Raw genomic sequence first — 11856 nt, forward strand, 5'->3', positions numbered from 1 at the left:
CCGTCCCTGCGTGACTTTGCGGGGGGACCCAGCCGCAGGTGACAATGGCCAGCTGCTCCTGGCCGCCGTCTATACGTTCCGGTGCGAAACGTATACAAACAGGCATGTGCGTGTGCGGGAGAGAGATCTATCTGGGGTTTGATTTATACACGATAGCACGTATAAAGCTTTTCAAGGTGGCTGCGATGTAAAAAGTAATGACTTTATTACCCCGGAAAGGTGCCGTGGCTCACAGTTAACAGTCCCCTGAATTACAGTTCATTACGCAGTTGCGAGCTCTCTCAAGCCAACCTGCACCAGCATACCTCGCTGCGGTTATTCCCAATAAATAACAGGCAACATTGCATTGATTTGCTTTAAAAAAAACCTCATAGCAAATTAAGCACTTAGTTACAACTAAATCTGTTTTATTAGCGTACCGCGTTTGAGATTCCAGAGGTGACTTCCCAGACCGCATCTTAAAACCTACAGTCAGGAGCTAATTTTACAGATGCTTTCATGAATGGAGCGAGGATGTTCCTACCATTAGCATGCCCTTAATTCCAGCACCGGCAAATGCCTCGAATTACACGGAAACTCGCTGCCTTAAAAGCAGTATTTCATCCTGGCTAGATAATTATTAATATTGGCATTTGATCGCGATAGTGCTGTGCTCCCCCTGTCCGCCCCCCCCCCCCCCCCAGCGCTTCGCATTGTCATGTGATTGGAGGGAGATAACAAACCTCAAGCAAGAAAAGGAGTCAGAAGACATTTTTAACACGGCATAACCGCAGATTAATAATGCAGGTGGGTTTGTGTTTTATTGTATTTTTAGGGGAAGGGAACGAGGCTGTTTAACGAGCAGTCGTGGACACAAAGTAACTATATTTACAATCCTTGATGTGGCTTTTGGTGGGTAATAAATTATGACAATATTAAAATTATTTTCTGGCAGCCCAGTTAACTGCGTTGGGGACCGTAAAGCCCTTACTGATTCCATTTATGCCTTGTAATTACGGTTCACGGGCTCTCTCTAAACCCTTTGGTGTATATTGTGTGTAAACTTTTAGCTAATAGACCTTTTTTGAATGGAGGGACTTTTCTCGGTACTTCCTGCAGTATATATTCTGTCTCTGATCTCTGTATTTAATAGCCGAGTCCTGGTTTATGCTTTATAATGTGTTGACAAGTTTTCTAACAGACTTTCTGAAATAATGCACATATATTCACGTCGGTTAGAAACTCCACAGTATTTTTAGAGTCGAGTAGATCTATATCCGAATGCACTGAGAGGGAGCGTAAATCATAGAGGATTTCATAGCCCTTTCAGTAGTTTTCTGTATGAAGTATGAGCAGCGTGGCCTCCAGACGTAACCTTTTAGAAAAAAAGACAGTGCTTTTATTTTATGGTGTAAAGTGCTTTTAGCTTCAGGGCTCTGAACGTGAATGTGGTCAACAAACAGCTCTTGCCAGGGAGTTTGGCTACAGCCTCAGCCCCAGCGCCGGGCGCTGCCTCCGCGATGGGCAGGGTTACGGGGCCACCTCCGGCCCCAGGACCGGGCTAACGCTCCCCCCCCTCCCCGAGACACGTTCACCCCAGAAACGCCGCTCCGCGCTGGGGGGGGGCTCCGCGCCCCGCTGCCCCCGAGCTGAGCGTCGGGTCCCCCCGCCAGCCGCCGGGTGCCCGCCCCGGCCCCGACACCCCGGGGAAAGGGGGGGGCGGATGGCCCCCGGTACTGCCGGAGAGGCTGGGGAACGCGGGGTCAGCCCCACGGGGACCGGCCTCGGCTTGTCCGGGGTGGGGTAAGCAGCCTCCGAGCTTGCCCCGGCACCAGTGGCAAAGGCAGGGCCAGGGCACACAGCCCGGGGCGAGAGCACTCCAGGAGAGGTGTGGAAGCAAGGGCAGTGCCCCCCGCCATGGCCCCACTGCCCCCCATGCCCTGCTCCTCCTGCACCGTCCCCTCTGCTCCCTGCTTCCAGCGCAACGCCCTGCTCAGCACCGCTCGGACACACGGAGCAGCTTTAGCCTTGTCTGTACCTGTCACACAGTGGTGTCGCTCCGCTCAGTTACACCAATGAACCCAGTGAAGGTGGCAGGTAAAAACAGCTCAAAATGCTCAAACACTGACTGCTAACACCCAGAAATGCTGGTAGATTAAAAGGGCAGGTGAAAACAAACCCAGGCCAGCACTGAAAGACAGCCCAGTGATCAGGCTCTGAGGATTCACGCAAACTGGTGTGTCACCTGCTGCTCTTCCACAACCTTTCTTTGCCCGAGCCGTGGAGGATGCCCCGCAGTCCTGCTGCAGCGGTCGGAGCTGCTGTCACCCCCAGCCATCTTATCAGCTGCTGTTTGGCTGCGGACTCCCAGCCCCAGAGCAAAGTCAGCCGGAGGAAACGTGGCCCCACATCTCTGCTGCGTGCGAGCAAACGCCGCGGTACGCACTGAAACCAGGGCCAGGGTGGTTTTCTGGCTGCCTACAAGGGGAAGCCAACCTCAGAGAAGAGTCTGCCTCGTTAGCTGAGTAGCCGTCTCCCCTCAATCTCTCCCATGTGAACCAGAGCCCTGAGACTCCAGCTAATGCCCTGGCGCAGCTGAGGGCAGAGGTGGGCACCCATCCCACTTCTGCTGTCCCGGGGCAGGGGCAGTAACCTGCAGCAGCAGGGCAGAGAGCCCAGGTAAGACCATTTACACTGTAAAAATTAGCTTAACATTTAAATCTGCCAAAATGTATCTGTCCCTTTCCCCGTGCCTCAGCTCTCTGCCTGAGAAATAGTGTGATCCCCCCTCCATTCAAGCACGTAAGATGCTTAAAGAGGTTGCTGTAGAAAGGGACATTAAACTGCCTAAAACTGAGAACTGTGGCCTTCCTCCATCTCGCAAGGCGGGCACGCCATCATCCTCCCGCACAGGATCAGGACCCGAAAGCACAAAGGAGCACGACACAGTTCACACCATGCGCTGCTGTCCCTGCCTCTCTGCTAATTTAGTGACAGACTTGGCAGTGGGTGAGTTCAGCAACTTCAGTGGGCAAATGTTCCTGCTTCGAAGCTCCAACTGTCATTCGTTCGGAGCAGGAATCGCACTTGCCAACTCGGTACAGAACATTAGGACCAAATACCAATTCCAAAATTCTGCCAGTTCTCCGGAGCTGGGCTGCATTACACAACGGCAGATCGCACGGGGTGCTTTCCGACACCGGCTTGATAGTCTCAATCAGGCAGAGGCAACGTGGGTGGAACTCTTATCGTACCAGGCTGACTCCCCGTGAATGAGCAGAGGACTTGCACGTTCTAGAAATAGTATGTGCATTAGTATTCCCGCATGAGAAACTTGGGCACGCTGCTTTTCCTTTTCTCTTTTTTTTTTTTCCCTTCCCTTTTTAATAAAGGCTCAAAATAAACTCCCGATTCTGCAAGCACAGCGCGCACAGCAGCGAGTCCATGCAGGATCACAAACATCTGAGCGCCAGGTGACAGAAAGATTGCGTTTATCAGCTTGCCCTAGGCAAGGACCCAGAATAAAACCCTGAACTTGGGGGAACTTTTTCCATGGGTTTCAGCAAGGTCTGGGATTTCAGCCTGCCTCTGCTTGCACAGCATCCAGCACGATGGAGCCCTAAACCTTGACTGGACTTTCTGGGGATGACTATAAAACAAGTGGCACAAAGCACTCGGGAAACAGACTTTCAAATGGCAAAACCCCTCCTTTGAAGCGTACAAACAGTTTTGCCTGTGCATGGGCAGGCAGAGGAAGGCACTAGTAAATGCCTGTAAAATCTTATTTTTAATCAACTGTTTTATTTCAGCCAAACTGGTTTTAGTTTGTCCTGCTCTAGCACTTAGCTAATTGTCATTTTGTACGTTTAATATTTATTTATCTTTTTATAAGTAAACATGTTACATGCCCCTGACAGTTTCCAGCCTAGTTTTCAAGCCAGCATCATTTAAACTACGTGCATTTCAAACCTCCCAGAACTTGACCTATAATGCAAATCCATACAGTCTTAATTATAGCAGCACCAGCAGCCACCACACGAGTGAAACAGTTGAGCTTTCATTGCTAAAGAGGCACAGTAGTTAAGGTCTGTCAGCGCTCCTGTTACAATCCCCATCCTGAAGAGGTTATAGCTTGGGCTGTGTAAATTTGATTGAGCTGAAACTTGGGACTCAAACTGTCAGTCCATATAGGGAATTATCTTATGAATAATTGGCTAACCCCTTGCTTGATTCACAGACCTTTATAAAACGATTTTTAATGGGGTTTAATGTTTTTTTCTTTTACTGACATCTAGGGTATGAATTTGGTATTTCTAGCTCTTCTGAAGCTCTACACCGAACAGCATGTATGTAGGTACCCAAGTTAAAGCTACAGCTACCCAGGGGAGTTCACGGGGCACACACACCACACTTCCACACCTATGGGTACCCATACACCGATAAGAGACCACGAACAAGAAATGACACTTCGATCTATCCCAAAAGAGTCTCCTAAATGCGTAAGATAAAGAGAATGTAAATGCCTCAAACAGGAGGGAGCTAAAGGTCATAACGTGTCCGCTTTGTACATCAGCTGCATTGCAACATGCTGCCAGTCGTACACCTCTTGGGCCCCTTTACACCAACCATCATGCCGGGAAGGGAAGGCGCTCGCTGAACCCGCAATCCAGTTCTGGCACGTTACAGTAGAGTGTATAGGTCAGCTCAATTACCTATAGATGCAGCAAGGATAGCGAGGGACAGGAAAACATCTGGCAGAGTGTTGGTCACTGTTATCTTTGTGAACAGTTTCTTGGAATCTTTTCATCTTCTTGGGCTTCTTCTTCCTCCAAAACTGTGTGGGAGTGAGTCCCACATGTGGGTGGGCATCAGAACAGCTGTAGTGATGGCACTTTGAAAGGGATGAGCCGTTTGACTTTCAACATTGAGCGTAAGCTTAAGTGTCACTTTGTGTTACAAAGGATTTTACTGACAGTTGTTCTCCATAACACTTTTTCACTAGTTTTAAACTTCTGTTTATCAGAGATGGTTTTTATCACCTCAGATCACACCAAGCCAGAGCGTGCATGGTTCGCTAAGATGCAGACTTGGAATTTTCCTTGACCTTAACAGAAAATAACAAGCCCAGGGCTAGAAAGACAAGCCACAGGCCATGAACAAACAGATTGTCATAGAGCCAGACCCCCCAAGGTTTCCATGCCCACCTCACCGAACGGTTACAGAGCAGGGACACTTTGCTGCACACCTGAACTGATGAGCAGCATCTCCATCAGTTTCAGGAAGAGTTTTGACCAAGCCAGGCTGCAGCATCGGGCTCTCACTGCGGGTTTATTGCATGCAAGTCATTCTGAAACAAAGCATTACGAGAAGCCAGACGCTCCTCAGCAAGACGTTCCACACATCCAAATCCCTCGTGCATCAGTGCTACTCTATTTGGCCTCACAGAAACTGATGATGGCACAAGCAGAGAGAAGTTGGTCCTTTTGAGTTTACTGCCGAGATCCCAAGTCATCATTTACCTGAGCAGGTCACTGTCTGCAAGCCTGGGAGCAGTAAGGAGGACAGGTCACTGACACAAACATCTTTTTTTTTATTAATTTCCTGACTTTAGCTGCTCAGTTTGGGGAGGTCCCCAGCTAGGACAAGGTAAAGAATTACAGCCAATTCAGACCACAGGGAGATAGCACCCACCAGCACAGAGGCAGCTGAACGCAGAAGCGATGAACAAGCTGCATGGATAGGAAAGGCTAACCCAGGCTCCTGGCCCTGCAGGGGCAGGCTCTTGGTGAGGTTCAAACCTGGAACAGTGTAACACAAGGTTTAAACTAGCAGCGCGTCCAACAGCGGCACAGTTACACTTCATCTCCAAAGTATCTGTTCATCGGTGAAGATGGGCAAGAGAGCTGGACAGACTTGGTCTGATCCTGACCAAGTATGTGCGGCAACTACTGGTCTTTTAACACTGCGGTTGTTTATGAACAAGATCTTCTCAGGATCATAAGGAGAAGCTTTTCACACTTCTGTGCAAGATTACATCCAAGGGGCTCAAACTCTCCCTGTGAGGAAATCTGGCAAGCCCCACTCTGGATGTGGCAGGTGGGAAAAGGAGGAATTGCAAACGTTTTGTCTTGAGGAATAAATCCAACTATACCTCAAATCAATTAAAAAAAAAGTCAGGATAACAAAAATAATTCACTAGCCTGAGAAACACGATATCAGCAATCAAAAAGAAGTTATTTCTATTGAGAAATTAGTTTTGCTACACAGGATGAAGAAATTTAGTTGTTTTCTTGTATGTTGCTGAACACAGTCCCTTCTTCTTTCTAGCACGCTTGGCACGAGGGACAATAGAGAAGGACAGTGCCATAAAAAAGAATTTTCCTCCACTAACCCTGCTCGCTGTATCCCTTACCAGAAGAATCTACTTGGCCTTGGGTACTGTGAAATTCTTAAGCATAATTCGTATTTATCTTTCAGCACATCAGCTGTACTTCCATGCTTAAAGTAAGCATGTACTCAAGCATGCTGTTGGATTGGCACCTTAACATCTCTTGTAAATAACTTCTATTACAGTGCTTTTTAGAGCTTCAACTTTTAGTCACTTAGAATGCAATGAACTGAAACTTAACATACACAATCATCATTCTCTATATTTGTTTTATATTACTGTTTCAGGTGACATTTAGGTTTAGCAAAGAAGAAATGCACATGGCTTTGCAGAACATGACATAGTTTGTGTGAGGATCGAGATAAAAAAGAATTGTTGAGATGGCAGAGATCTGTCTCTGTATTTAAAAATAAGGACAGCCTTACTGTGGGTTTTATTCTTTGCCATATTTATTCCGTGCAAAATTTCAGCTTAATTGTTAGAATGCTTACATTAATATTTTAATGCAACTCTCTGTAGTCAGAAGAATATATTATTATATAGGCCAAAGCCACATGGAAAGATGTAGTGCTGAGGGGTAGCGGGAGTGGTGGTGAATAACCTGTGATAAGAGCCCACTTCTTTGCACAGTTTGGATAGTTTTGCCACCATTTGTTATTGTCAGCACAGACAATTTTTACAGTACAGTATGAAATCTGACTGCAGTGAAAAGAATGCCTTCTACCACCAGTACGAATAAGATTTCACTCAATTAAAATAACATGCAAGTGTATTGTATAGTATTACATAGAAAGCTGATGTGCATTAAGTATGAATGCTGGGGTTGGGGGGAGTTATTGTACTAACGCTATTGTTCAGTGAGCAACTATTCCCCAGCATTTAAAAAAAAAAAAAAGCCAGGGAAATTAAATACAGAAATCAGAAACACGTACAATGTTTGATATTACCATACTGAAATTAATGTATTCACAATTTAGACTTTAATTTGCCCTATCGTATTAAGTTTCACAGCATCCGAGTGCCTAGAGAGAGAGAAATAGATGTAAACCCATGGAGAAGGATCCATAGCCTACCTGTGCTGAAATACACCACCCTCAGACACTATGTTGATGGGTGCTATAGATAAACGCAGGGTAAATGCGGGCTGTATCGTAGCACCAGGCTTTAAATGCTGTTCCCCACCAGCAGCAGCAAGAAGTTTGGTCTAGAGGCAGCTGGAGCGATGTGATGCACTGCGATCCCCCTCTCCTGAACAGCTTCAGAGGGCTCCTCAGCACAGAGGAGAGGTGAGCTACAGACCTCCTGCCACCCCGGTCCACGCTACCCCAAACTGAAGGTATCTGAATGTACAGCGACGTAAGGGGACGCAGCCACATCAGTTCCTACGAGGAAGGCCAAAAGTGTCTCGGAGCGGAGGTGTATCTTAGACAGCCGTTGTACTTGGAGCCAATAAAAACGAAACTCTTCTCTATTGAGACTTAATTAGCTTTTATATTCAAAGCCGTACTGCACATTTGTACATTGCTTATGAGCGGGACTAAAAAATATATGTACCATGACACTATACTTTTAAAGTGTCTATTGAATGCTTTTCCCATTCTCCAAGGGTTGCCTCCTCCTTGGATGTGTACGTTCAGCCAACATGACGAGGCTAATTATTTTTCCCTGGAATGATCAGCGCTCGTCTCTAGCAGTTTGTGCAGAAGCGCGGACCTCACGTCTTCAGCCGCGGAACTGAAGAAAAACCACAACTGCCTTTAAATCCTAAAACAAAAATACTGTTTGGTAAACAGATTTCCTGGCACGGGCTTCCCAAGGCTTACCCTTCGTGCAGAGCCCCGGTGCGCGGATGAGCCTTTTGGCCATTTTTCTGTATTTTTGTTACCTTTCGTGCCTGTAAAGCAATCACGGCGAGCAGCGGGAGGCCCCATAAATATGCAAATTGCTGCCAGATAACTGGTTTCGCTGGTTCCGCCTTGGGAAGCAGCATCGCCGCTGCGGGGGGGGGGGGAGGATCCGCGGGGCCCCCCGAGCCCCCCCCCCAGCTCCGCGGGTCCCCGTCCCCCCTGGGGCAGGGCTGGGCAAAGGGCACAGCGGCGAGAGCGCTCCTTTGAGTCCCAGCTCGGAGCCTTTTTGGGGGGGTTTGGGGGCTTGGCCACTTCTTAATTTCTTTCACGAGGGGGATTTGAGTCCTCTTCGTTCACCCTGACGGTTTGATTCCCCCCTCTCAAGTTCAAGATCAAGATTTTCGTGCCTCCATCAGCTCACCTGAGAGGTGCTCCTGGGCGCAGGGTGGGGAAAGGACTGGCTCATCCCCGCACGGTGTCACAGTTATGGATCTGTGGTCTGATATACATGCTAAGGCCCTCTCTTTTCTAACTCGGCTTTTAAGGGATTTAAAAGGAACCACCAGTTTCCAAATTAAAATGAAAGTATAATTCACAGGTAAACATTTGCAAAAGTACATGAGACCATTTTAAAAATCGCAAAGAACAACAGTGATCTTCTGTGGATTCGGGGTTTGCTCAGCTGGTGGATTCCAAGCAGCATTGCTTATTACACCAAGCTTTTGCAGGGCGTTCGTCAATCCCTGGACTGAGTGCTTGGGTATTTAAAAAAAAAAAAACAAACGCCAATATAAACAATACAGCTAATTTATGAGTGTTCAGATGTGTTATAGAAATTTGTGCAGTAACTTTAACACAAATATTCCTATCAGTATTGGTGGTGGCCCCGCATAACACACAATTCAGACCTGTGATGGTCTATTGAATACGTAATACACATTTTTAAAATGGCCTGGAAACGTATTCATACGGTAAAATCTAATGGTTCAGGTGGAGCTTTTATTCTTGATCAAATAATAAAAATTGTTAGAGACCACTCTGTCATCTCGTTGCTCACCAGCCTCCATGAGAACTGTTTTACGTTCCAATTTAAATAGGACAGAAGAACACGAAGGAAAACATAAACCACAGAAGAGTTACTACAGGCATTAACTTTTAAGCCAGAAAAGCAAGCGAGCTGAGAAAGAGAGCGGGGGAATTGTCTTTGTCACTCCGTACCCACCACGTTTTCCTACAGCTGAAGCCTCTGGATGGCGGATCACGTTAGGACAAGGTTGCACTCACCAAGCCCCAGGGGCTGACTTGGGAAAGGTGTCACCGTTCTGCCTCCCAGATACATCCTTGCTGGGGATTTAGGTCTGCCAGGGGAGGAGACTAGTGTGGACGGACAGACAGACAGAGCCTGTGGACAGATGAGACTCCCTGTGGGACAGAGTGGGTGGCGATGGCCTTGTCCACAGAGGAGGAAGCTGAAGTGCAGCCGAGTAATAGTATTGGTGATAACTATTAAAGCAGAGCTTTTCATTACTGAAAACTTCAAATGACTCTCCTGAACTATATTTGAGACTTTTTTTTTTTCATGTTAACTCCAGGTCTGATTGCTGGAAAAGGCTGACTGCTAGAAAAGGCAAACCAGTGCAGTGCACAGCAGTGGGGAATCGAAACCCTTCTTCGCCAGAACCCCTGCCATATACGTACTGTCACTCACCTTCCAGACACTCAGTACAACCATTCAATCTATTGAATCAAGAGACTGTTTGATCTTATCTGCATCTGTGAGCTGACTGTCAACCTGCTTAGGCTGCATATTAAATCATCTATAGTAGCTGTATCAAGCTGGGATGATCTGTTACTTCTAAATTTATTAACCCTTGGAGTGCAGTCATCATGTTTAATCTAGTGTAGCCAGCATTTATTTTACAAGACTAAATCCTTCTTTAAGATACAGCTGTGCTGTAGGTTAAAGAATCAGCAACGTGGAGGAGACGGGAACTGGGAAGAGCTCACTTTGATCTCTGAAAGCCAGCTAACAGCGTCGCTGCTCCAAACACGTATGTGCGTGCTTGCGTCACGCTCCCGTGTCCAGTGCACGGGGTGTGGGCACACATGTATGCACCTAACAACATTTCTCACAGTTTTGCCTGAGACGAGAAAGAAGAAGAAAGGCCTTGAACAACACCTCCACAAGGACTTAAAAATCAAAGCGACGGCACAGCACTGCAACACAAGTCGAGGGTGGCAGCAGGTGGAGTCCTGCCAGGACCCACCAACAAACCTCTCCTCCAAGTCTGCTCCCGCTTCTCAGTCCGTAACTGCCGTCTAAATCAATTAACAAACGTCCTCAGAGCACCGAGGACCACGGCCGCTGCAGGACTTGCAAGCAGCGCAGTGCTGCGGATCTGTGTACATACAAATAATTTTATACAGATACATACACACGCATCAATATGTTAATCTGTTCGTTACGCACGCACATCTCTCCCTGCCCCTCTCTCCTGTTATCTATTATCCTTGCACGTTGCCGATGGTATCAACATATTCGCAGCTTTTATTTCAGTCGCAAACTGCCAGGCATGCTTCCTTTTTTGGTCATCACGTGCCCCGTATCTCTCTAATGTAGCCTAATAACAATTTTAGCATTCAGATGAAGCGATTTCATTCTGTGACTGCCTTTTCTATTAGATTTGATTCTGAGAAGCCCCAGTGGGTGCCTCCGAGGCAGAGATCTATCTGTGAGGCTGCAACCGATTCAATAGCAGCCTGAGCTAACCTTGACCTTTCCCTAGACCCTGCTCCATCTGGTGCCAGCCTGGTCCCCCCCTTCTCCTCCTCCTTGCTTCACAGTCAGCATTGATCAAGGCGGAATCGAGCGTCTCTCTCCCTCCAAGGGCTGGGCAGCCACGGAAAGAACAGCACATTTCAATATATGGAAATGATGGAGCCTCTTATGCAATCATAAATCTACACAGAGCCTCGTGATTTGAGATTTCATTCACCTCCAAAGATTCTGCCCCTCCCTTCCCCCCAGCAGGGATTTATAAACTATAAGACAACGGCTTTCCCCAACACCTGGAAATTACAAAGCTGGCTGGTTATTGGGATTGAACGCCTGGCGATTTCATCTGATTTACTTGGCGTTTTCTTTATTTAGTTGCAGCTCACTCGGTTCTCTTCCCTGTGTGCTTGGGTTATTTTTCGGATGGGAGGTCGCAACCCCGCCCCGTTTCAGCGGTGGCAGGAGCTGGTTTGATGCTGGTGGCGTTGGAGCTGCCGAAGCTCGCCACTTTGCCCTCTCCCTAGTGCTCCTTCATTGCCTGCTCCCCTTCCCCGTGCTGCCACTCGCCTCCCGCTCCCCCTCTCCCCCAAACCCCTGAAAGGGGCAGCACCCCGGGCCCCCCCAAGCCCAACCGGGGGCAGCTATGCCGGGTCCCCCCCAAGTTCACCTCCAGGCAGCAGCCATGAGGTTTTGCCTGCAGCTGGGGGGCCCCCCCTGCTCCCCACCACCCAGAGCCCCTTTACAAGCAATCCTTTTTCTTCCCTAAGAATTCTGACATAACCACATTTTTGTTCATCGCATACCAGCCTTGGGATTATATAACAGATTATGTAAAATTATAATTACAAGATAATATATGCAGCCTC

This window comes from Nyctibius grandis, chromosome 1 (assembly GCF_013368605.1).
Source record: "Nyctibius grandis isolate bNycGra1 chromosome 1, bNycGra1.pri, whole genome shotgun sequence".
Taxonomy (NCBI): Eukaryota; Metazoa; Chordata; class Aves; order Nyctibiiformes; family Nyctibiidae; genus Nyctibius; species Nyctibius grandis.